This window comes from Chiloscyllium plagiosum, unplaced genomic scaffold (genome assembly GCF_037043375.1).
Source record: "Chiloscyllium plagiosum isolate Xiang-an unplaced genomic scaffold, Cpla_swu_hap1 HiC_scaffold_2, whole genome shotgun sequence".
Lineage (NCBI taxonomy): Eukaryota > Metazoa > Chordata > Chondrichthyes > Orectolobiformes > Hemiscylliidae > Chiloscyllium > Chiloscyllium plagiosum.
In genome coordinates, this window is record NW_028270140.1 from 46,136,804 (window position 1) to 46,164,547 (window position 27,744).

The 27,744-nt window shown below is 42.4% G+C and overlaps 1 long non-coding RNA gene across 3 annotated transcripts; it reads right to left on the reverse strand.

Annotated features, from left to right (window-relative positions):
- LOC148151882 (uncharacterized) lies at positions 1-27,514 on the reverse strand. 3 transcript variants are annotated; one of them, XR_015760168.1, is made up of 5 exons: positions 27,469-27,514; positions 27,117-27,197; positions 24,368-24,576; positions 4,849-4,933; positions 1-848 (listed from the first exon to the last, which is right to left on the reverse strand). It is a non-coding gene; the product is annotated as an uncharacterized LOC148151882 (long non-coding RNA). The 3 variants fall into 3 exon arrangements; XR_015760170.1 differs by lacking the exons at positions 27,117-27,197; positions 27,469-27,514 and adding an exon at positions 24,737-24,781; XR_015760165.1 differs by lacking the exons at positions 27,117-27,197; positions 27,469-27,514 and adding an exon at positions 24,721-24,767.
- Between the last annotated feature and the right edge of the window lie 230 nt (positions 27,515-27,744).

The following is a 27,744-nucleotide window of genomic DNA, read 5'->3' on the forward strand; positions in this document are numbered from 1 at the left end:
TTTCAGAGCTTTTTATTCTTTTTTTTTCCTCTTTTTCTTTTTTTTTTCTTTTTTTTTAGTGCTTATTTTATCCCCAGCACCCATGGTGTGTGTGCGCAGGTGTGAGACACAGTGAAAGACACAATGTGCACAAATCTTTATTCAATTTCCACCACCAGGAAGATAGGAAAACACCCGGGTGGCCAGTGACAAACACTGCCCTTTCTGTTTCAGATCTTATGTGATCAGGCAATGAATATGATTACATCAGCAAGATGGATATGGGAAGGCTCAAAAAACATTGGAGAACTTTGGGATTCAGCAGTTTTAGTTGGATCACAAACAAGAACCTGTTGACAATGGCTCCAGCCAGTATGATCAATTAGCTGATGCATTTAACGAGTTTGTCTCTGAGACTGAGGGTAACGACACAAAGCCAATTTCTCTTCTAAGTGGTTTAATTCTCAAGATTCGAAGAGGGACTCCACTTGATGAAAAATGTTGTTCCAGCAGCTGTGCCGCAGCAGAGATGTTTGCAAAATGTCACAAATAAAATTATGTAGATTACATCTTTGAGCCGATATATTGTTCTTCACAAATGGAATGAGAGACTCTGATTTCAAAGCAAAAATTTAGTTTTTATGATTTCAGACTCATGATAAGAACCTTCACCTTGAAGCAGCTAATTTTCAGAATCAGGACTGAGAGGTCAGCAGATCGCCTGGGATTTTCCAACTCATGATGACTGAGAATCTCTGCAGTTTGATCTTCTGGTTCTCAAATTGCTACAGTGAGCATTGATTCTGAGAACAACTTCTTAAAATGTTGACAATAGTAAATAATTTTAGTAGTGTCCATGTTGAGGGCATCTAGAAAGCAATGGTAAAAGTAATTTAAAAATACTCTTTTACTCAGAGGAAGGTTTATGTGTGGAATGAACTTCCAGAGGAAGTGGTGAATGTGGGTACAGTTACGGCGTTTAAAAGAAATTTGGATAAGTACATGATAAAGAAAAGTTTGAAGGGACAACGGGCCAAGCACAGACAAGTGGGACTAGTTTATTTTCGGGATTATGGTCGCCATGGACTGGTGAAACAGAAGGGTCTGTTTCTGTGCTGTATGACTCTATGACTCAAAAATTCTTTGGAACTTAGATACATTTCTTTTTACCTTATTTTGGTGATTTATATATTGCCTTGTCTCCCAAACTGGCATGTGTGACTGATATGCCCAACTCAAGATCTGGAGGCATCTTGGTGAGGTTGTCAGTGAACAGGAAATTTTGACCAGAAATATACAGATCACAGCATCAAGAGACATTGCAAAATTGGCACAGGAATTCGCCATTGATTCCATTGTGTAAGCTTCACTATCCAGTACAATCAGAGCCAATCATAACACCTTTCATTAATACTATCCTTAAACTTCATTTAATTTCATCTACTCTCAGTTTAAAACTGTTTCTTCCTTATTCAATTACCAATGTGAATCTCTCACAGATGGGCGCTGATTTTGTTTATCATGTGGTTATGATGCTGTCAGTTTCATGCGCCACGATAGTAGTGGGTCGTGAAATAGCTTTAGCAATCAGAATTAAGGAAAATCCCAAAGCATTTTATTCTTATTTCAGGAGCAAGCGGGTAACTAGAGAAAGGATTGGTCCACCAAACGATAATGAAGGAATTGCTGCGTGCCGAACCTGAGAGAATGGGTGAGATTCTGAATGAGTACTTTGCATCAGTGTTTACTGAGGAGATGAACATGATGAATCTTGAGATTAGAGATCAAAGTTTGATTCGTCTGGATCGCGTTGGCATAAGTAGGGAAGATGTGTTGGGTATGCTAGAGGTTATTAAGGTGGACAAATCCCCAGACCTGAATGGGATCTATCCCCGGTTGCTTAGGAAGGCGAGAGATGAAATAGCAGGGGTCCTGACAGATATCTTTGTGGCATCCTGAAATACAGGTGATGAGCTGGAGAACTGGAAGGTTGCTCATGTTGTCCCTCTGTACAACAAGGGTTGTCGGGATATTCCGGGTAACTACAGACCAATGAGCCTGACGTCAGTGGTGGGGAAGTTGTTGGAGAGGGTACTGAGAGATAAGATCTATTTATATTTAGAAAAGAATGGGCTTATCAGTGATATGCAACATGGTTTTATGCGGGGGAGAACTTAAAAGAGTTCTTCGAGGAAGTGACCAAGTTGTTAGATGAAGGAAGGACTGTTGATATGATATACATGGACTTTAGTAAGGCGTTTGACAAGATTTCCCATTGCAGATGAATGGAGAAAGTGATGTCACATTGTGTGCAGTGTGTTCTAGCTAGGTGGCTAAAGAACTGGTTGAGCAATAGGAGACAGAGAGTAGTCGTTGAAGAGAATTTCTCGAAATGGAGAAAGGTGACCAGTGGTGTTCCACAGGGATCAATATTGGGGCCACTGTTGTTTGTAACATATATAAATGATCTAGAAGAGGGCATTGTTGGTATAATTAGCAAGTTTGCAGATGACACAAAGATTGGTGGAGTAGCAGAAAGCATAGGGGACTGTCAGAGAATACAGGAGGATATAGATAGAGTGGAGAGTTGGGCAGGAAAGTGGCAGATGGCTTTCAAACCAGGCAAATGTGAAGTGATGCATTTAGGCAAGTCTCCTTCTAGAGTGAATTATACAATGAATGGAAGAGCCTTGGGAAAAGTTGATGGGCAGAGAGATCTGGGAGTGCAGGTCTATTGTACCCTAAAGGTTGCTGCACAGCTGGATAGAGTGGTCAAGAAGGCATATAGTATGCTTGCCTTCATTGGACGGGTATTGAGTATAAGAGCTGGCAAGTCATGTTAAAATTGTACAAGACATTGGTTCGGCCGCAGTTAGAATACTGTGTACAGTTCTGGTCGCCACATTACCAAAAAGATGTGGACGCTTTGGAGATAGTGCAGTGAAGGTTTACGAGGATGTTGCCAGCTATGGAGAGAGGTTGAGTAGTTTAGGTTTATTTTCACTATAAAAAAGGAGATTGAGGGGGCACCTGATTGAGATTTACAAAATCATGAAGGGGATAGACAGGCTGGATAGAGACAAGCTTTTTCCGAGGATGAGGGATTCAATAACGAGAGGTCATGCACCAAGGTGAGAGGTGGAATGTTTAAGGGGGATACACGTGGCAAGTACTTCACACAGAGGGTGGTGGGCGTTTGGAACGCGTTGCCAGCAGAGGTGGTAGAGGCAGGTATGGTAGATTCATTTAAGATGCGTCTGGACAGATGCATGAGTAGGTGGGGAGCAGAGGGATACTAATGCTTAGGAATTGACCGACAGGTTTAGACAGTACATTTGGATCGGCTCAGGCTTGAAGTGCCGAAGGGCCTGTTCCTGGGTTGTAAATTTTCTTTGTTCTTTGTTCTTTGAATCAACTCTTCATTGGCAACAAGCCAGGAGGATCAATCAAAATAATCTGATTAGTATATAGAAAGAATGAATTATTTCCTGCACTGTGCAAAGCTCAATGACATCATCTACTCACGACAAACTAACAATCATAGTGGCATCACTCAGCACAAATAGGTCAATGTACTGATAAGGGTTAGTAAACAATTATGAACGAATGAAGGGGAAACCAGTTTTACTGAATATAGCGAGCTGGTCCAAAGGAATATAGCGAGGCTACAAACCAATATCTCACACAGTTCAATCATTTTTGTTCATAAAATCTGTGACGTGGGTTTTTGATGAGCAGAAGGTTTTTTTCTCAGATTTCCTTTTCTGAATGCTTCCCATGATTTGCAGGAGGGATAGCGGGTTGGCCCCTATTCATATGATCATGTGTTCACAAGTCTCTGTGGTCGTGAATTAAAGAGAGTTACTCAAAGTCTGCGCGAGTACTCATTTTTCACGTAGCTTTGAGCTCGGTGAGTATTACATTCCATGCTATTAGCCCAGATGCAGTAATAATCATTGAACTCTGAACAGTGTCTGAGCCTACAATGCCAAAAAATGAATTTTTAACATTTTCAGTCAAACCTGTTAGTTAAACTCAGTGAGTAAGTGGAACATTAATTGGCCTCAGCAACCTTCAGTTGGAAAAGGAAGGCAAATAAATCAGTAGGTTTCTGTTCCTGACGTTATTCAGTGACTCTAGTTGATAATGAGCCTGTCTCACATGAGAGCAGAATTTTCCTTTCACATTGAACACAATTTAGTCCATTTCCCATGGTTGTCTTGTGAAGTCACTGAGGTCCACAATAAAGGAGTGAACACTGAACATTTTTCCCTCAATGGAGCTGTCACTCAGCCTCCTGTGAAGGAGTCAGTCTCTGTCACCTTATCCCCTGCTGTGTTGACAGGCCCACTATGATGGTATTGGGACTTTGCAACTATCCTCTTGCAGTCGAGGAAGGCGGCATGCTCAACTTAAACATTAGCCTCACCAACGGGCAGCTTTAATTACTGACCGTTTCTGTGCTTCTATGCAGCATAGAGAAGTGAAGCATTGTCTCGTATTTAATGCCATGATAGTGGTCCTGCCCACTGTATAGAATGCTGAGATTAAATCCAGCTCTGCTAAGTTGTGAAGGTTCACTGTCGATTTAGCTGATCTGAAAAATGTAACTGCAGTCAGGAGGAATCTGGTCTCATACCCTAGGGTTGCAGAGAGAGAATGTGGGCTGTTACTCCCCAAGTGATTACGTATGAAACATTCTGTTTGAAAGGGACTAAAAGCCTCCACTTAACAGCATTTCCTTCAAAAGTTTTTTCACTCCCATGGTGACGGGGTGAATTTTACACATTCAAAAAGTTTTAATTTAAAGTACATTAGGACATTGCAGAATGAACAGCCATTAACTACAAGCCATGACAGTAGCATTACTTGATGAATCAGCTCTACCATGTTGGAACTCTGAATCCATCCCTCAAGTGAGCTCCCGGTTGTGGCACAAGATCAGATCATTGCCCTGCAGGTTTGAAAAACAGAAAGATTAAGAATATCTTCAATTGTATTAGCCATTGACCAGAATTGAAATACAGAATGTGTAATCAATTGTAAGACTGGATAAACGCTATCTGATGTGAATGTCCCAGTCAAACACAATGATATTGGGAGATTTTCATATGTGTCTGAATGACATGGGCTATGATGGGAAATCTGTGATAATCGATGAAGCCTTGCTCAACATTAAGGCATCTGGCTAAGTTATGCGTATAAAGATAAGGTTCTCGCTAAGCAGTGGTGAGAGGTTTAGTAACCAGGATTATTACATTATTAATAGTCTCATTCACACTGAATTTAATTTCAGTAATTCACAGCTCACTACCCAATATGAGGAAACTAGACATTGACTATTCCAAATGAGAAACTATGAGTGGATTCTTGGTAACTCCAGCTTACTGCACGCTCCTCTGGGCAGCCATCTTGAACACTTGGCAACTCCGTCTCAGCAAATGCTCCAGGGCACCATCCACGCGCAACCTCATCCACAGATACTTGCATCCAACAGCTGCCACCCTAAGAGAACTTTATTGCTGGAACAGCACAGCAGGTCAGGCAGCATCCAGGGAACAGGAGATTCGACGTTTCGGGCACAGGCCCTTCTTCAGGAATGAGCAGAGAGTGTTCAGCAGGAGAAGATAAAAGGTAGGGAGGAGGGACTTGGAGGAAGGGTGTTGGAAATGTGATAGGTGGAAAGAGGTCAAGGTGAGGGTGATAGGTCGGAGTAGGATGGAGGCGGAGAGGTCAAGAAGAAGACTGCAGGTCAGGAAGGCGGTGCCGGGCTGGAGGGATCCGGCTGAGACAAGGTGGGGGGAGGGGGGATGAAGAAACTGGTGAAGTCCAAGTTCATCCCCTGCGGTTGGAGGGTTCCCAGTCGGAAGATAAGACGCTCCTGGTCGACGGTGCCCTCCACCGCATCTCCTCCACTTCCCGCTCCTCCGCCCTTGAGCCCCGCCCCTCCAACCGCCACCAGGACAGAACCCCACTGGTCCTCACCTACCACCCCACCAATCTCCATGTACAGCGCATCATCCGCCGTCACTTCCGCCACCTCCAAACAGACCCCAGCACCAAGGATATATTTCCCTCCCCTCCCCTATCAGCTTTCCGTAGAGACCACTCCCTCCGCGACTCCCTTGTCAGATCCACACCCCCCACCGACCCAACCTCCACTCCCAGCACCTTCCCTTGGAACCACAGGAGGTGCAACACTTGCGCCCACACCTCCCCCCTCACTTCTCTCCAAGGCCCCAAAGGAAACTTCCATATCCGCCACAGATTCACCTGCACCTCCACCCACATCATCTACTGCATCCGCTGCAGCCGGTGTGGCCTCCTCTATATTGGGGAGACAGGCCGCCTACTTGCGGAGCGATTCAGAGAGCACCTCTGGGCCACCCGGACGAACCAACCCAACCAACCTGTAGCACAGCATTTCAACTCCCCCTCCCACTCCACCGAGGATATGCAGGTCATTGGACTCATCCACCGCCAAACCACAACAACCCGACGGTCGGAGGAGGAGCGTCTTATCTTCCGACTGGGAACCCTCCAACCGCAGGGGATGAACTTGGACTTCACCAGTTTCTTCATCCCCCCTCCCCCCACCTTGTCTCAGCCGGATCCCTCCAGCCCGGCACCGCCTTCCTGACCTGCAGTCTTCTTCTTGACCTCTCCGCCTCCATCCTACTCCGACCTATCACCCTCACCTTGACCTCTTTCCACCTATCACATTTCCAACGCCCCTCGTCCAAGTCCCTCCTCCCTACCTTTTATCTTCTCCTGCTGAACACTCTCTGCTCATTCCTGAAGAAGGGTCTGTGCCCGAAACGTCGAATCTCCTGTTCCCTGGATGCTGCCTGACCTGCTGTGCTGTTCCAGCAATAAAATTTCAACTTTGATCTCCAGCATCTGCAGACCTCACTTTCTACCCTAAGAGAACTCTCATGGCATCATTAATCCACTTGTTCGATGATTCATGGTTCACTAATGCATCTCAGGGGACACTGGAAACTAACTATGCAGTGTTGGTGTTAGGCCACCTGCGCACAGCGACAGGCATCCAGCTCACGGTTTGGATCATGCTGGATGCTTATACTCCCTATTTTGCCTTGCCTTACCTTTTTGCATTTTGTCTCCTGAGTTAGAGTTCCCAAGCATCCAAGACTTCTGTCTTGCCTTGCTGTGTGGTGCAAACTCAAAGCCAGGAAATGAGTAATGTTTGTTCGTAGAACTCAGTCAAGGGAGACAGCCTTCAGTCAGGGGTGGTGACACAATAAGTCAACGGCAATGTCCAATACACATCTAGAGGATTACATATGGTCAGTCAGGCATTTGAAACAATAAGGATCATGAATCCTTTCTTTAAGGGGTGAGGAGCCATATGTTGGGCAGCCCACAGCCTGCCTTGGTCATTCTGCCCGATTGTGAGCTCTTTTCCCCTGGATTGAGAGGAAGTGGGGAAATTGACTGAGGTAAAAGTGGGTGGCATAGCTGTTGGTACTGGTGTATCTGGGCAAAAGGGGTGAGTTGCCATGAGCAAGTGAGGGGTCAGTACAGAGGTAATGCAGGATTAAAGGTGTCGAGGTGGGTGAGAGTGAGTGAGAGAAGATATTACAAGCAATGGTGAAGACCATAGAACAAACACCTTGATGGATGGTGTGTGCAGAGGCAGAGATAGAAAAATAGAAGCACAGAGAGAAGATTTGTCTCTTAGCCTGGATGGTCAGAGAAAGTCATTCTTCCTATACTGCCAGGCATAACCGGAGACAATTGAGTCAACATTGACATGGTGGGAAGGGGGCAACCTCAGACCAATTGGCAGGATCTGGTGTCATGGCCTTTACTGTCAAACTGGGAGAAGAGTACGACATTCCTCTGCATCACCCCACCCACCAGGACCCCCAGTTTCCTGTCCTCAAAGCTAATTTCCCACCTCTTCCATTTCTGGGGCAAATATTAGTGACCATGCAGGGCAGCTCCAGGCTGATGGTCCCTGTTCAGATGTAAATGGCTTTTTAAGCATAACATTGGTGCCAGGGATGATGGTGCATAATGGAATATCCAAATAGTGGCAAGTAACTCTGGGTACAGCAAGTGGTAGAATTGGCTTAATGTCAGGCGATGGGGTCACTACTGGGGGCAGAGTATATGTTTAATGAATTACATTTTGACCATATTTGACATTTATCAATGTATGACAAGTTTCACCGCAGAGACCCAGAATTGTAAATAGTTGACAGATTTTTCACATTTTGTTGCTGTTTGCGGAAGACTGTGTCATTGCTTTCTGCATTGAGTTCAACATTCAAATTGTTTTTTGGAGATGTGAAGTCTTATGTCTGAACAGTCACAAGTGCTGTAAAAAAGTCACAAAATCTCATTATCGGGTATAAAGAGTGCAGTGACAGAGGGAGGAAAGAAACAACAATCAATCCCAATAATCCTCAGTGTACACAGATGGAGTTCTCTCTCTGTTTCAGATTCTTTAATAAACTTCTAGATGATGTCCCATTCCTGGAGAAGGAGATGAAGAAGTCTCAAAGAATGTTGGTGAATGCTGAAATGGCGCTGTTTGACTCCGTTTCGCAACAGCATGAGCAGTTAGATGATGTTACTAACTGGTTTGTCTCTGAGATTGAGACAGACAACACAATGCCAGCTGGTCTTCCAATATCCAAGACAAAAAGACAACTCATTTCTCAATGTTGTAATAGCAGCTGTACTGTGAGAGAAATACTTGATACTTACTGTTGCTAAATACAATGATGTTGACTGGATCGTTATGTTTGTAGAATATTCTACACACATGGAATCAGATTCAGTCTCTTTTTAAAGTAAAAAGTTACACTTTATGAATCTGGATTTCTGATTTCTGACAAGATTTCATCTTGCAGCAGCTAATTTTGGGAATCAGGGCACAGAGGTCAACAGACCCTGTAGGATTTTCTAATCCACAGTGAATGAAAACTCCATCACAATTTAATGATCTCGTCCTCAAATTCCCACAATGGGTGCTGACGAGAGCCGTACATTTGTAAAATGTCTTCTGTGGATGCTATTAAAATGAATTGAGTACTGTTGATATCAATGACTTGTAGTAACATAGCAATGGTAAAAAATTTAAAAATGTCAATGGATTTGTATTGGTTCATTTCATAAAGTCATACTTACAAAATGTCTCTTTCATGAAAAATGACATATCACATTCAGTTTTTCTTTCAACAGTGTGTATTTTCACCATTTAGTGAACCATCTCAGGAGAAATTAATTCAAAATTCAGATCATTTTCTTTTGACTTAGCTGCCATCTTGCCTTCAACATGGCATCTGGTCTGATTTTCCCAGTTCAAGTTCTGGATGCCATTTTGTGAAGCTGTTCGTGAACAGGAAATATTCACCAGAAATATGCAGATCACGATGTTTATGGATACGGCAGCATTAGAGCAGGAGATGGCCATTCAGCCCATTGCTCCTTATTCATCTTGCAGTGTAGTCATCGCTAATCATTCAGTTCAATAGCTTTATCCACATTATGACTTCAAAATCCCAACAATTTATCTTTATTTCTGTCTTCAATTGCTTCTTCCTTCTTATGAAATTATATTCTCCGAGTTGTAATCTCCCCAACCAGAGGAAATATCTTACTGACATTTATCTTGCTATCGCTTTAAGTATTTTGTAGGTTTCATCGAGGTAACTTCTCAATATTTGGAACATCAGAGAATACACAGCCTATTTGCTCAATCTCTCCTCATTGGACTCTTCCACCATCCTCAGCAGGGATCTGGTGAATATTTGTCACTCTCCCCCAGTGACAATAACATTGAGCTCAGGCAAAGGGATCAAAACTGCACAAAGTTCAACCATGGTTTTGCACAATTGAGCATGACTTTGCCGCTCTTCTACTCAATTCCTCTTGGAACAAAATTAAATACCATGAGCTCTCCAAATATCACTAGCCTTCCACACCTTCACGTTAGCCTTCAGTGATTTATTGAGAAGTAGATTAAGGTCGAGGAGAAAGTGAGGGCTGCAGATGCTGGAGATCAGAGCTGAAAATGTGTTGCTGGAAAAGCGCAGCAGTTCAGGCAGCATCCAAGGAACAGGAGAATCGACATTTCGGGCATAAGCCCTTCTTCTTTCCTGAAGAAGGGCTTATGCCCGAAACGTCGACGCTCAAGTAGATTAAGGTCCCTTTGTATATCTACATTTTCTAATCTCTGACTATTTTTGAAATACTCTACACATCTTTACCTTTTGCCAAATTGGATAAACTCAATTTGTGCTTATTATTTTTCATCTTCAATGTTCCCACTCCGAAGCCTGTGCAAATCCATTGAAGCTGCTTTGAATTTTCCTCACACCCAACATCTCACCAAGTTGTTTGTCTTCCTCAAACTTAGAAAAATTACATTTGGTGTCCATCGTGGAATCATTGATATATCACAGAGAGATGTCTGATCTCTAACTTCCTGTTCCAGCTCTTCACACACATATCATTTCCATCTTTCTCTCCACCTCTCTCTCTCTCTCTCACACACACACACAATCACGCACACAAACACACACAATCACACACACACACACAAACACACGCGCGCGCGTACGCACACACCACTTCCTCACTCTAATTGATAAACTACATGAATCAGTGTGACCATACGCAGATGGCAGTGATCAGTGTGCTGATGCATTTGTGAGTGCATGACTGAGAGATTCCACACAAGTGACCTGTCACTCCTTGGAAGGAGCCAGTCACATTGAAATTGCAGGTGCTGTCAGTTTTGCAGCCACCTGGGAGAGGATAACCTTCCTTTCCATCAGACCTCAGGTCCCATTCCTGCATCCAGCAGAGTTCCTTCTCAACATCCGAGGACACACAGAGCCAGTGTCAGCACTATATTTCACATGCCCCCAGAAAATGAAGTCAGGGTCAGTAAACACTGGGCCTCCTGTGCAACCCACTGTGTCTGCCTAAGATGGATACTTCTGGTCCTTCATGTAAGCCTGCTGCTGCTCCTGGGCTTGCCATCATCCCTGATCCTCTTGTATCCATTTTCACTTTTTTAGGAAGGTAATCACAGTGTCCAGCTTCCCAACAGTAGCTGGGCATGAAACTCCTGCTGGAAATGACCTCTGTTATGAACATAAAGGGCAGAAAAGTTATTTGGTCTCAGAAGAGTCAGTGATGACACACACTGTGAATGAAGGCTGCACACTCTCCTCCACAAAGTGAAACATGCAGCAGATCCTCCAAACCTTGAGACAGCTGCCCTTTGCACCCTCCTGAAAAATCAGCAGCTGAACTGTTCTGTTCAGCTGGAACAGAACAGGATTGCTTTTCCTGGTGTCCAGAACAAATTTGCAGAGCAGAACATAGATATGACTGATCTGGACTTGACTGCAGTCTTTGTGAGACCCCACATAACAAAACACGATTCCACTGACAGCTTGTTCTGGAGCTACAGCACTGACTGTTGTCCACTGTCCGACTTTAGTTGGATATATCTCCTGACCGTAAGAGAACCAAGTGGATAGCGAGTATGGCCAAACCCCTCAACTGTCTGGAACCATTTCTCCATAACTACCAGTATTGGAACCCCCGACAGATAAATGTTGAGGTCTCAGTGTGCAATTCATAAAGAGACCTTGGAGTGCAGATTCATAGTTCCTTGAAAATAGAGTCACAGGTCGATAGGATGATGAAGAAGGCACTTGGTATGCTTGCCTATATTAGTCAGTGCATTGAGGAGAGGAATTGGAAAGTTATGTTTTAGCTGTGCAGCACATTGGTTGGGCCACGTTTGGAAAACTGTGTTCACTTCTGGTCTCCCTTCTATAGGAAAGATGGTGTGAAACTTGAAAAGGTTCAGAAAAGATTTACAAGGATTTTGCCAGGGTTGGAGGTTTCAGCTGTAGGAGGAGGTTGAATAGGCTCGGGTTATTTTCCCTGGAGCATCAAAGGCTGAGATGTGACCTACTAGAAGTTTATAAAATCTTGAGCTGGAATGGATAAGGTGAACAGCCGAGGTCCTTTCCTCAGGTAGTGGAGTCCAAAACAAGAGGGCAGAGGTTTAGGTTGAAAGGGGAAAGATTTAAAAGGAACCTAAGTGGCAACTTTTCACACAGAGAGTGGAGTGCACATATGGAACAAGTTGCCCGAGAAAGTGTTGGAGGCTGATAAAACTGCAACATTTAAAAAGCATCTGGATGGTTACATGAACCAAAAGTGTTTGGAGGAATATGGGCCTAACACTGAGAATGGGACTGGATTAATTTAGAATATCTGGTTTGACATTGATAAGTTGAACTGAAGGGTCTGTTTCCATGCTGTACAACTCTATGATTCTATGACTTTATGTCACCTCCTCACTCCCCCACCTCCTGGACTAATCTTTAATGATAAGGTGTGTCCTTTTGTCTTTGCAAAAAAAAACATGATGGCTTCAGGCCCTGACTGGAATGGCAACACGCAAACAGACTTGGCACAGCAAGGCACAGCAAGAATGCTGCGAATATTGGGTAGATGCTAAGTGAGCATGAAGACAGCAAGTGAGTAGCGCTGATATGCAGCCTTGTCCAACCTGTGTGTCTGTGAGCACAAAGTGTCCGCACTGCAACCTTTCAATGCTAGTTGCAAGTGCACACTGGAATTCAAGTCTGGATTCCAAAGCACCCTGCCAGTGTATCAGGGAAGTGCCATGATGGTCATGTTTGATCATGTTGGTTTGGCAAATGTCAGATGCCAATATCTGTGGATGTGAGGTGTGTGCAGCTGGAGGCCATGGATTGTGCCAACATGGAAACTCCTCACAGTTTGCAAAGGTCACCAGGAATCCAATCTAATTTCCATGTTTAGATTTCTTGATGTCTAGCTTATTTGGCACATTCGGTAAGGTAGGAAGCTGAATATTAACAAGGTGATTTGTACTGTTAGTAAGCTAGAATCCTGCTTTATTGGCAACTCACCACTGCCTAGTAAGGAACTTTACCACCCCCAAAAAGAGGGTGGTAAAGTGAGTTGTGAGTTGTTCCTGATGTTATGATAGTCCTCACGAGACTTCTCGTCTGATTTTTTTACTATAAATCCAAAACATAGCCCATTTTGCTTAGGGACTTAGAAGATTATATTCCAGATGTTGTTTTTATTCATCTCACTGAAATTCTAACAGTATTGTGGTAGAATTTGAACTTGCCCTCAGGACATTAGTCTGGAGCCTCTAAATTTCTCATCCATTGGCTTTAGCATGATACCACCCGAGAACAAAGAAAGGTACAGCACTGGAACAGGTCCTTCACCAAGATTGTGCAGACACATGATGCATTTCTGATCTAAAAGACCTTTCCTCTCAATGGTCCATATCCCTCAATTCCCACCTAGTGCATATGTATGTCAAGATGTCTCATCAACTTTGCAATTGTGTCCAGCTCCACCTCCACCTCTGGAAGCACATTTGTGGCACTTACCACCCTCTGTGTTAAAATCATTCCTCTCACATCTCCTTTAAACTCGTTCCCCATTAACCTGAACCTACATACCCTAGTCATTGATATTTCTACTCTCAGAAAAAAGGCTCTGACTATCCATGCCTCATTTAATTGGTTAGACTTCAATCAGTTCATTCCTCATCCTCGGGTATTCAAATTAAATCAAATCAAAGTTTTTTTTCCAATCTCTCCTCACAGCTAATGCCTTCCATACAAGGCAACATTTGCCAAACCGTTTCTGTAACGTCTCCAAAGTCTCCACATCCTTCTTGTAGTGTTGCGACCAGAACTGTGCACAACATTCCAAACATGCCTGAACTAAAGTTTTATAGAGCTGCAAAACGACTTGTGGATTGTCAACTGATTTTGTCTGGCTCAAGTTGTATTTAGAGTTATATAGTCATGGAGTTCTAAACTACAGAAATAGACACTTTGGTTCAACTTGTCCAGATATCCTAAAGTAATCTAGTCCCATTTGCCAGCATTTGGGCCATATCTTTCTAAACCCTTTCCATTCATATACCCATCCTGATGTTTTTTAAATGTTGTAATTGTATCAGCCCCCACCACTTCCTCTGGCAGCTCATTCCATGCGAGGACCACCCTCTGCATGAAGAAGTTGTCCGTAAGTTCTCTTTTAAACCATTCTGCCCCTCACCTTAAAGCTATGCCTTTTAGTTTTGAATGCTCTTAACCTGGGGAAAAGTCCTTGGCTTTTCACTCCAGCTGTGCACCTCATTATTTTAAAATCTTCTATACAGTTACCCATGAGCCTCCAATGCTCCAGGGAAAATAGCTGCATATCAAACAATGACGAGACAAAATACAGGAAAGAGATAGAGTGCTTGGTTGCATGGTATTAAGATAACAATTTCTCCCTCAAAGTCAGCAAAACTGAAGAGCCAATCATCGACTTCAGAAAGCAAGGAGGAGTGCACGCTCCTCAATAGAGCTGAGCTGCAGCCAATTCAGCTTCTTTGCTACTGTTATCACACTTCTGAATGGACCTCTCAAATTTCAAATCTAATGTCGATCTTGCTTTTTGTGCACCTTCTTTCCAGCCATAACTTTGTATTCCTCTCTCTGTTCAATCACTCTATGGTATTTATATGTTATGAACTGCCTGTACGACATGCAAATGTTTTCACTACACCTAGGTACATGTGGCAATGATAAACCAAATGAAATCAAGCTGTTTACTGTGTCGATTCAAATAAACAGCTCAACACCTCTGTTTGAAACCACTCTTCAAAAACAAACCAGAACAAAATACACCTCATAAAGCCACAGTATCATCATTCCTGCCCCGTTAAAAAAAATGAACCATCAATGTACAAAGATTTTGTTTCATTTTTATAAACCTCTGATAGCACACTGTATACATATACATTATGTTGACTCTAAGCATGCAAACATCACTACTACAGTTTCGTTATTCCAGTTTTATCCCGCCTCCATCTTCCTTCATCAAAGGTGTAACAACACATCAGCAAATACACTCACTCATCCTGCCACGTGTATAAATTTCAAATTGAATGGCTGTAATATTAAGGACTCCGCAAACAGTCTGGAATTTGTTTCCTTAAATATCTCCAAAAACATTAAAGGGTTATGATCAGTATATACAATTGTCTCAACCATATTACTGGTATTATAAATATTGAATTCTTGCAATGCCAACACCAAGCTCAAAGTCTCTTTCTTAATCATGGAATATTTCTGTAATTTTCTGTAAAAAAAACAGCCGATATGTTTTTCTACCTTCTTGTCATCTTCTTTCAAGAGTATAGCACTGGCACCCACATCACGCACATCTATAGCAACCTTAAGTGGCTTTGCATAATTAAGTGTTGCTAACACAGCTTTCAGGCTGTCAAATGCCTTCTGACATTTTGTCATCCATTGTCCTTTTCTGCACTTCTTCAACAAGTCAGTCAGTGGTGCAACCATGTTCCTAAAATTTGGTACAAACTTCCAATATAAACCACTCAATCTCAAGATTCGTAGTATTTCCCTCTTTATCGATGCCATGGGATACTCCCCAATAACACTTGTTTTCACATCCTCTGGGGCCATATGTCCACATTCAATAACATGGCCATGAACCTGACTTGGACTTTTGTGAACTCATTCTTAACCATTGAATAATTCTGACAGATGCTCTAAAAGTACTTTCCATGCGTGAGTAAAACTCACCAGGTCACCAATGTACACCACAAAATTGGGGAATTCTGAAATTACTTCATTGGTTTGTCTTTGAAATGGGACTAATGCATTTTTCATACCAAATGACTGGACTTTCAACTGGTACAATCCGGCAGGTGTCACGAAAGCTGAAATTCCCTTCGCTCTTTTGGCTAAATGTACCTGCCAGTATCCTCTGAGTAAGTCCAATGCTGAAATGTGAATTACTTTTCCCACCTTCTCAATGCATTCTTACACATACGGAATAGGATATGAATCAGATTTGGTAACTGCAAAGATTTGCGATAGTACACACATAATCATTGGGTACTTCCTGGTTTTGTCAGCATTACTCTGGAGGAGCTTCATTCACTGCGTCTCACTTTGATTGTATTGTCTTTGAGCAGGCATTCAATCTCTTTTTGAATCTATGACAACTTTGAAAGGTGAGGTCTGTGAGGGTGATGCCTAATTGAAACCACATTTCCTACATCTACATCATGCGTAATTAGATTAGTACTATCCATCTTATTCCCACGTAACTCCCCACATGATTGCAAAAACTCATTCAGGTCATTTTGATTTTCCTTCAGAAGGTCACTCAATAATTTATTCCAATTTATAAAAACCTCCTCATTGCCCAATTTAATGAGAGGAAAGTCCAATTCAGAATCCTCTTAACTTGGTTCTTCACTCAGTGTTGTTAACAGTAACACACTCCCCTTTTGCTTTCCTTCCTTATCAATGTACCTTTTGAACATGTGTTCTTGGAAAAGCACAGCAGGTCAGGCAGCATCCGAATCAGCCTGGCTCCCAGCCTGATTCCTGATGATGGGTTCTGGCCAGAAACGTTGATTTTCCTGCTCCTCGGATATTGCCTGACCTGCTGTGCTTTTCCCACAACACACTCTCAACTCTGATCTCCAGCATTTGTAGACCTCACTGTCTCTTAGTAACCTTCCTGCATATTCACGTGACACATTCTGTGAAATATATTTCTGTCTGATAATCTCATTAAATAGTTCACCTCATTCAATCTCTTTTTGATTGGACAAGGCCCGTAATCCTGGGTTTTCATGGTTCATCTTCTACTAAAAGTGATACTGAGAGTTAATCTGTACGTGTTAAGCGAATATGTACATTTTTGGTTTGTTTGCTTCCTGTTTCATCATTGGATGTGCTACTTTTAAATGCTGTCTCGCCAACTCATCCGCTCTATTCAATCTTGCCCTAAACTTTGACACAGATTTTAAAAGTGTGGGCTCTCAACTCTGACTTACCAATTTCTTCTGAATTGGTTTCAATGGTTCTCTCACCTCATGTTCAAAAACTAATTCAAATGGACTGTATTTTGTTGATTCATAAGGTGTACCTCAGGCTATTTCTTGGACATTAAACTCACCTTCCAAGTGTCTGCACAGCGTACAAGTCTCTCACACCTGCATTATATTACTAACCTCCTCATTGCTCACAACATCTTTGCATTTCGGATCTTTAGCAAACATTGCAAATAAACCCTGTAAGTTCAGGATTTATGTCCCTTAAACAGCTTTATATCAATTTCCCGTTTACCTCTTAGTTTTGTTAACAATCAGTTTTATGTAATGATCATTATATAGAATAATCAAAGGCAATAATGCTTGCAACTGGACGAGGGAGGGAGACAAATTGCACCTGTACCGATTCCAAATGTTTTTCTCAGCTGAGCAAAAAAAACCATGTTCTTCAAAGTTCCACATGATTGCAGTCAGCACTAGTTGTAAAGTAATGTAGTGTACTATTCCTCCTGTTCTTTGCACAGGAACACAACGAGTGACCCAGAACCAGAAAGACAGGACGTACAATGTTACCCACAACCACCATTGTGCTTTGTGTAACACTCCAGCATATTTTCTTTCCGTGCATGGGATTTAGGGCATCATTGAGAAGGCCAGCAATAATCACCAATGGTGATGCTAATGGAAGGTTTACTGGGCCATTTCAAAGGACTGCTGGGAGTCAACCATACTGTTCTCACATAGGAAAAATAGTAGCCCATTCAGCTCATCAAACCTGCCCTGCTATTGAATACAATCATTGAACACCTCAATAACTTTTATTTACTCCATTCCAAAACCCGATATGCCACTGATAATTAGACCTCTATCAATCCGTATCTTAAACACATTCAAAGACTGAGCTTCCACGGCCCTCTGTGGTAGAGAATTCGAAAGGTTCACAACTCACTGAGTAAAACAATTTCTTCTTTTACCGAACCTAATTGGCTTTGCCCTATTTTTAAATTTTCTCCCCAGTTCTGGCTTCCACAGCCAGTGGAAGCATATTACCTGCTTCTCCCCTGTCTCTTCCTTTAAGTGTCTGGTAGGTTTCACTGAAATCAAAACTCTAAATTCAAGAGAATACAGACCAATTTTGCTTAATCTTTTCATTCGACAGTCATGATTTGGAGGTGCTGGTGTTGGACTGGGGTGTACAAAGTTAAAAATCACACAACACCAGGTTATAGTCCAACAGGTTTATTTGCAAGCACTAGCTTTCAGATCACTACTCCTTCATCAGGTGATTGTGGAGTATAAGATCGCAGGACACAGAATTTATAACAAATGTTTACAAAGAACGAAGAACAAAGAAAATTTACAGTCCAGGAACAGACCCTTCGGCCCACCAAGCCTGAGCCAATCCAAACCCACTGTTTAAACATATCGCCCATTTCCTAAGCATCTGTATACTTCAGCTCCACACCTACGCATGCATCTGTTCAGACGGATCTTAATTGAATCTCTCGTGCCTGCCTCGAGATGACCTCTGCTGGCAACAAGTTCCAGTCACCGACCAGCCTTTTTACTCACCACGTGTTTGCCCCTTATACTTTTCACCTCTCACCTTGAAAGCCTTTCCTCTCGTTATTGAATCCCTCACTCAGGAAAAAAAAACTTATCTCTATCCACCCTGTCTATACCCTTCATGATTTTGTAGACCTCAATCAGGTCCTCGCTCAATTTTCTTTTCTCTAATGAAAACAATCCTAACTTACTCAACCTCTCTTCGTAGCTCGCACCTTCCATACCAGGCAACGTCCTCATAAACCTTCTCTGCACCCTCTCCAAATCATCCACATCCTTTTGGTTATGTGGCGACCAGAACTGTACACAGTATTCTAAATGCATCCCTATCACAGTCTTGTACAATTTTAACATGACATGTCAGTTCTTACATCAATACCCTGTTCGATGAAGGCAAGCATACCATATGCCTTCTTGACCACTTTATCCACTGATGCAACCCCCTTCAGAATACAATGAACTTGAACTCCCAGATGTCTCTGCATATCAACTGACTGAGGATCTTCCGTTTATAATATAGTTCACTCTAGAATTAGACTTGCCAAAATGCATCACCTCAAATTTGCATGTGTTGAACTCCATCTGCCATTTCTCTGCCCAAGTCTACAGTCTATCTATAGTCTCCTGTGTTCTTTTGACAGTCACCTATGTTTTCTGCTGCTCCACCAATCTTCGTATCATCTGCAAACTTACTGATCAGACCAACAATGCCCTCTTCCAGATCATTTAGGTATATCAAAAACAACAGTGGCCCCAAAACTGACTCCTGGGGAACAGCACTGGACACCTTTCTCCATTTTGAGAAATTCCATTCATCTACTACTCTCTGTCTCCTGTTGCTCAACCAGTTCTTTATCCAATTAGCTAGTACATCCTGCACACCATGTGACTTCACTTTCTCTCTTAGTTTACTGTCGGAAGCTTATCAAACACCTCAGTAATGTCCATGTTAATGACATCTACAGCCCTACTTTCATCTATCAACTTGGTCACTTCCTCAAACAACTGTATAAAGTTGGTAAGGCATGATCCCGCCCGCACAAAACCATGTTGTCTATCTCGGATAAGCACATACTTTTCCAGATATAAATAGATTTTATCCCTCAGTACCTTCTCCAGCAACTTTCTCACCACTGATGCCAGGCTCACTGGTCTGTAGTTACCTGAAATTTCCCTACACCCTTCTTGTACAGGGGGACAAAATGAGCAGCTCTCCAGACCACCGACACTTCACCTGTGTTTATAGATGCTACAAAGATATTTGTCAGTACCCCAGCTATTTGCTCCCTTGCCTCCCACAGCAATCTGGGATACGTCCCATCCGATCTTGCGGATCTGTCCACCTTAATAACCTTTTGCCTACCCAACACAAACTCCCTCCTTATCGTGATCCAGAGAAAACAAGCTTCTATCTCGAATCTCAAAATTCATCATGACCCTCTCTTCAGTGAACATTGATGCAAAGAAATCATTGAGAATCTCACCCATTTTCTCAGGTCCGACACACTACCTTCCTTCCTTAATCTTTAGTGGACCAACCCTTTCTCTTGTTACCCTCTTGTAACTTATATATGAATAAAAGGCCTTGCAATTCTCCCTAAGTCTCCTTGCTAAAGTTATTTCATAACCCATTTGAGCCTACTTGATTCCTGTTTAAAATTGGCTCTACTCGCCCGATATTTCTCCAAGGATTGTTCTGTTCTTAGCTGCCTGGACCTTATCTATGCTTCCCTTTTCCTTAGTCCAAGCCCTAAGTTTATGTGCCCTACCCACTATACTTCTCGTATTAATGTATATGCACTTCAAACAGCCAGTTCTTTTGCATTCATCTGCTTTCTGCCTACTCTTGCCCTTGGTAATGCTAACGTTATGATCCTTACAGTCTCTAGGTTCCACCTCACTGTCCAGTAGTCTTTGCATCTAGTTCCCAGAGCCCTGCCACATCAGTTTAAAACCTCCCCAACAGCTGTAGCAAAAACTCCCCTAAGGTCAATGGTTCCAGTCTGGTTCAGATGTCGACTATCCAATTTGCAATAGTCCAATCTTCCCCAGAACAGGTCCCAATGTCCCACAAATCTAAACCCCTCCCTCCTACACCATCCCTCAAGCCATGTGTTCATCCTGCCTATTCTTTCATTACTACCCTGGCTAGAACGTGGCACTGGCAGCAATGCTGAAATCACTACCTTTGAGGTCCACCTCTTTAACTTTTCTCCTAGCACCCTGAATTCTGCTTTTGGGACCTCATCCTGCTTTTTACTTACATCATTGGTGCCTATATGCACCACAAAAACTGGCTGCGCACCTTCCCTTTTCAAAATGCTCTGCAGCTGATCGGTGACATCCCTGACCCGAGCACCTGGGGATGATGGAAGAGTCCAATGAGGAGAGATTGAGAAAATAGGCTGTGTATTCTCTGATGTTCCAAATATTGAGAAGTTACCTCGATGAAACCTACAAAATACTTAAAGCGATAGCAAGATAAATGTCAGTAAGATGTTTCCTCTGTTGGGGAGATTACAACTCGAAGAATATAATTTCATAAGGAGGAAGAAGCTATTGAAGAAAGAAATAAAGATAAATTGTTGGGATTTTGAAGTCATAATGTGGATAAAGCTATTGAACTGGATGATTAGCCATGATTACACTGCAAGATGAATAAGGAGCAATGGGCTGAATAGCCATCTCCTGCTCTAATGATGCCGTATCCATTAACATCGTGACCTACATATTTCTGGTGAATATTTCCTGTTCACGAACAGCTTCATCAAAATGGCATCCAGAACTTGAACTGGGAAAATCAGACCAGATGCAATGTTGAAGGCAAGATGGCAGCTAAGTCAAAAGAAAATGATCTGAAGTTTGAATTAATTTCTCCTGAGATGGTTCACTAAATGGTGAAAATACACACTGTTGAAAGAAAAACTGAATGTGATATGTCATTTTTCATGAAAGAGACGTTTTGTAAGTATGACTTTATGAAATGAACCAATACAAATCCATTGACATTTTTAAATTTTTTACCATTGCTATGTTACGACAAGTCATTGACATCAACAGTACTCAATTCATTTTAATAGCATCTACAGAAGACATTTTACAAATGTACGGCTCTCGTCAGCACCCATTGTGGGAATTTGAGGACGAGATCATTAAATTGTGATGGATTTTTCATTCACTGTGGATTAGAAAATCCTACAGGGTCTGTTGACCTCTGTGCCCTGATTCCCAAAATTAGCTGCTGCAAAATGAAATCTTGTCAGAAATCAGAAATCCAGATTCATAAAGTGTAACTTTTTACTTTAAAAAGAGACTGAATCTGATTCCACGTGTGTGGAATATTCTACAAACATAACGATCCAGTCAACATCATTGTATTTATCAACAGTAAGTATCAAGTATTTCTCTCACGGTACAGCTGCTTGTACAACATTGAGAAATGTCTTGTCTTTTTGTCATGGATATTGGAAGACCAGCTGGCATTGTGTTATCTGTCTCAATCTCAGAGACAAACCGGTTAGTAACATCATCTAACTGCTCATGCTGTTGTGAAACTGAGTCAAACAGCGCCATTTCAGCATCCACCTACATTCTTTGAGACTTCTTCATCTCCTTCTCCAGGAATGGGACATCATCTAGAAGTTTATTAAAGAATCTGAAACAGAGAGAGAACTCCATCTGTGTACACTGAGGATTATTGGGATTGATTGTTGTTTTCCTCCCTCTGTCACTGCTGCACTCTTTATACCCGATAATGGGATTTTGAGACTTTTTTACAGCACTTGTGACTGTTCAGACATAAGACTTGACATCTCCAAAAAACAATTTGAATGTTGAATTCAATGCAGAAAGAAATGACACAGTCTTCCGCAAACAGCAACAAAATGTGAAAAATCTGTCAACTATTTACAATACTGGGTCTCTGCGGTGAAACTTGTCATACATTGATAAATGTCAAATATGGTCAAAATGTAATTCATTAAACATATACTCTGCCCCCAGTAGTGACCCCATCGCCTGACATTAAGCCAATTCTACCACTTGCTGTACCCAGAGTTACTTGCCACTATTTGGATATTCCATTATGCACCATCATCCCTGGCACCAATGTTATCCTTAAAAAGCCATTTACATCTGAACAGGAACCATCAGCCTGGAGCTGCCCTGCATGGTCACTAATATTTGCCCCAGAAATGGAAGAGGTGGGAAATTAGCTTTGAGGACAGGAAACTGTGGGTCCTCGTGGGTGGGGTGATGCAGAGGAATGTCGTACTCTTCTCCCAGTTTGACAGTAAAGGGCATGACACCAGATCCTGCCAATTGGTCTGAGGTTGCCCCCTTCCCACCATGTCAATGTTGACTCAATTGTCTCCAGTTATGCCTGGCAGTATAGGAAGAATGACTTTCTCTGACCATCCAGGCTAAGAGACAAATCTTCTCTCTGTGCTTCTATTTTGCTATCTCTGCCTCTGCACACACCATCCATCAAGGTGTTTGTGCTATGGTCTTCACCATTGCTTGCAATATCTTCTCTCACTCACTCTCACCCACCTCGACACCTTTAATCCTGCATTACCTCTGTACTGACCCCTCACTTGCTCATGGCAACTCACCACTTTTGCCCAGATACACAAGTACCAACAGCTATGCCACCCACTTTTACCTCAGTCAATTTCCCCACTTTCTCTCAATCCAGGGGAAAAGAGCTCACAATCGGGCAGAATGAGCCAAGGCAGGCTCTGGGCTGCCCAACATATGGCCCCTCACTCCTTAAAGCAAGGATTCATGATCCTTATTGTTTCAAATACCTGACTGGCCATACATAATCCTCTAGATGTGTATTGGACACTGCCCTTGACTTACTGTGTCACCACCCCTGACTGAAGGCTGTCTCCCTTGACTGAGTCCTACGAACAAACATTACGCATTACCTGGCTTTGAGTTTGCACCACACAGCAAGGTAAGACAGAAGTCTTGGATGCTTGGGAACTCAAGCTCAGGAGACAAAATGCAAAATGGTAAGGTAAGGCAAGGTAGGGAGTTTTGAGCATCCAGCATGATCCACACCGTGAGCAGGATGCCTGTCCCTGAGCTTTTAGTCCCTTTCAAACAGAATGTTGAACTTGGGGAGTAACAGCCAACACACACTCTCTCTGTAATCATCGAGTATGAGACCAGATTCCTCCTGATTGCAGTTACATTTTTCAGATCAGTTAAATAGACAGTGAACCTTCACAACTTAGCAGAGCTGGATTTAATCTCAGCATTCTATACAGTGGGCAGGACCACTATCATGGCGTTAAATACGAGACAATGCTTCACTTCTCTATGCTGCAGAGAAGTACAGAAGGTACAGCACAGAAACGGTCAGTAAGTAAAGCTGCCCGTTGGTGAGGCTAATGTTTAAGTCGCCTTTCTCGACTGCAAGAGGATAGTTGCAAAGTCCCAATATCATCATAGTGGGTCTGTCAACACAGCAGGGGATAAGGTGACAGAGACTGACTCCTTCACAGCTACATTGAGGGAAAGGTCTTCAGTGCCCATTCCTTTATTGTGGACCTCAGTGACTTCACAAGGCAACCATGGGAAATGGACTAAATTGTGTTCAATGTGACAGGAAAATTCTGCCCTCATATGAGACACACACAGGCTCATTATCAACTGGAGTCACTGGATAACAGTCAGGAACAGAAATCTACTGATTTATTTGCCTTCCTTTTCCAATTGAATGTTGCTGAGGCCAATTAATGTTCCACTTACTCACTGAGTTTAACTAACAGGTATGACTAAAAATTCATTTTTTGGCATTGTAGGCTCAGACAATGTTCAGAGTTCAATGATGATTACAGCATCTGGGCTAATAGCATGGAATGTAATACTCACCGCGCCCATGTGAAAAATGAGTACCCGTGCAGACTTTGAGTAACTCTCTCATTAATTCACGACCACAGAGATTTGTGAACACATGATCATATGAATAGGGGCCAGGCTCAACAGAGGGTAGCAGCAGTCCGACTGCAATGATGACCACCAGACACTTCAACACAGCTCACAAGTGATCAGCTTTAGCTTCTTCTACTCTGTCCAGGAACCTGGAACAAAATACTCTGATCAATTTCGAATAATTCTACTGCACAAATCGGATCTGCATTCAATGGCAGATCTCAATTTCTTTTCCTGTTTAAAACTCAAATTAAACTGGTCTCTCTATTGTTTCAGCAGAATAATTTCCAAACCTTCTCAGTCACTCACTTCATTCCAGCTTGCATCCTCTCCCTTTTTCGAGTGACCTTGCTCCCTTATAGGAACTTATCATTATCAGACATTAACTTCTGTCCTTTTTTCTGGAAACTTCTGAAACCATACTTACACGTCATTTTGCATAATGTCTGAATCAAGCATAACTATAACCCTTTAATGATTAATGTTTAGTTAAGCCCATTGTTAAATATTCTAGATATATATCGGTTGTGACTTGTTAATTCTTCAGTCAGAGACATTTTATAAGTGAACAACCCGCTATCCCTCCCGCAAATCATGGGAAGCATTCAGAAAAGGAAATCTGAGAAGAAACCTTCTGCTCATCAAAAACCCACATCACAGATCTTATGAACAAAAATGGTTGAACTGTGTGAGATATTCGTTTGTAGCCTCGCTATATTCCTTCGGACCAGCTCGCTATATTCAGTAAAACTGGGATCCCCTTCATTCGTTCATAATTGTTTACTAACCCTTACCAGTGCATTGACCTATTTGTACTGAGTGATGCCACTATGATTGTTAGTTTGTAGTGAGTAGATGATGTCATTGATGCACAGTGCAGGAAATAATTCATTCTTTCTTTATACTAATCAGATTATTTTGATTGATCCTCCTGGCTTGTTGCCAATGAAGAGTTGATTCAAAAAACAAAGAACAAAGAAAATTTACAACCCAGGAACAGGCCCTTCGGCACTTCAAGCCTGAGCCGATCCAAATGTACTGTCTAAACCTGTCGGTCAATTCCTAAGCATTAGTATCCCTCTGCTCCCCACCTACTCATGCATCTCTCCAGAAGCATCTTAAATGAATCTACCGTACCTGCCTCTACCACCTCTGCTGGCAACACGTTCCAAACGCCCACCACGCTCTGTGTGAAGTACTTGCCACGTGTATCCCCCTTAAACATTCCACCTCTCACCTTGGTGCATGACCTCTCGTTATTGAATCCCTCATCCTCGGAAAAATCTTGTCTCTATCCTGCCTGTCTGTACCCTTCATGATTTTGTAAACCTCAATCAGGTCCCCCCTCAATCTCCTTTTTCCTAGTGAAAATAAACCTAAACTACTCAATCTCTCTTCATAGCTAGCACCTTCCATACCAGGCAACATCCTCGTAAACCTTCACTGCACTATCTCCAAAGCGTCGACATCCTTTTGGTAATGTGGCGACCAGAACTGTACACAGTACTCTAAATGTGGCCGAACCAATGTCTTGTACAATTTTAACATGACTTGCCAGCTCTTATACTCAATACCCGTCCAATGAAGGCAAGCATACTATATGCCTTCTTGACCACTCTATCCACCTGTGCAGCAACTTTTAGGGTACAATAGACCTGCACTCCCAGATCTCTCTGCCCATCAACTTTTCCCAAGGCTCTTCCATTCATTGTATAATTCGCTCTAGAATGAGACTTGCCTAAATTCATCACCTCACATTTGTCTGGATTGAAAGCCATCTGCCACTTTTCTGTCCAACTGTCTAGGCTATCTATGTCCTCCTGCATTCTCTGACAGTCCCCTATGCTTTCTGCTACTCCACCAATCTTTGTGTCATCTGCAAACTTGCTGATTATACCAACAATGCCCTCTTCTAGATCATTTATGTATATTACAAACAACAGTGGCCCCAATATTGATCCCTGTGGAACACCACTGGTCACCTTTCTCCATTTCGAGAAATTCCCTTCAACAACTACTCTCTGTCTCCTGTTGCTCAACCAGTTCTTTAGCCACCCAGCTAGAACACCCTGCACACAATGTGACATCACTTTCTCCATTTGTCTGCAATGGGGAACCCCTTATCAAACGCCTTACTAAAGTCCATGTATATGATATCAACAGTCCTTCCTTCAGCTAACAACTTGGTCACTTCCTCGAAGAACTCTCTTAAGTTGGTAAAGCACGATCTCCCCCACACAAAACCATGTTGCATATCACTGATAAGCTCATTCTTTTCTAAATATAAATAGATTCTTATCTCTCAGTACCCTCTCCAGCAACTTCCCCACCACTGACGTCAGGCTCATTGGTCTGTAGTTACCTGGAATATTCCGACAACCCTTGTTGTACAGAGGGACAACATGAGCAACCTTACAGTCCTCCAGCTCATCACCTGTATTTCAGGATGCCACAAAGATATCTGTCAGGACCCCTGCTATTTCATCTCTCGCCTTCCTAAGCAACCGGGGATAGATCCCATTCGGGTCTGGGGATTTGTCCACCTTAATAACCTCTAGCATACCCAACACATCTTCCCTACTTATGCCAACGTGATCCAGACGAATCAAACTTTAATCTCTAATCTCAAGATTCATCATGTTCATCTCCTCAGTGAACACTGATGCAAAGTACTCATTCAGAATCTCACCCATTCTCTCAGGTTCGGCACACAGCAATTCCTTCATTATCGTTTGGTGGACCAATCCTTTCACTAGTTACCCGCTTGCTCCTGAAATAAGAATAAAATGCTTTGGGATTTTACTTAAATCTGCTTGCTAAAGCTATTTCACGACCCACTATTATTGTGGCGCATGAAACTGACAGCATCATAACCACATGATAAACAAAATCAGCTCCCATCTGTGAGAGACTCACATTGGTAATTGAATAAGGAAGAAACAGTTTTAAACTGAAAGTAGGTGAAATTATATGGAGTTTAAGGATAGTATTAATGAAAGGTGTTATGATTGGCTCTGATTGTACTGTATAGTGAAGCTTACCCAATGGAATGAATGGTGAATTCCTGTGCCAATTTTGCAATGTATCTTGATGCTGTGATTTGTATATTTCTGGTCAAAATTTCCTGTTCACTGACAACCTCACCAAGATGCATCCAGATCTTGAGTTGGGCATATCAGTCACACATGCCAGTTTGGGAGACAAGGCAATACATAAATCACCAAAATAAGTGAAAAAGAAACGTATCTAAGTTCCCAAGAGTTTTTGAGTCATAGTTTCTGCTTCACCAGTCCATGGCAACCATAATCTCGACAAGA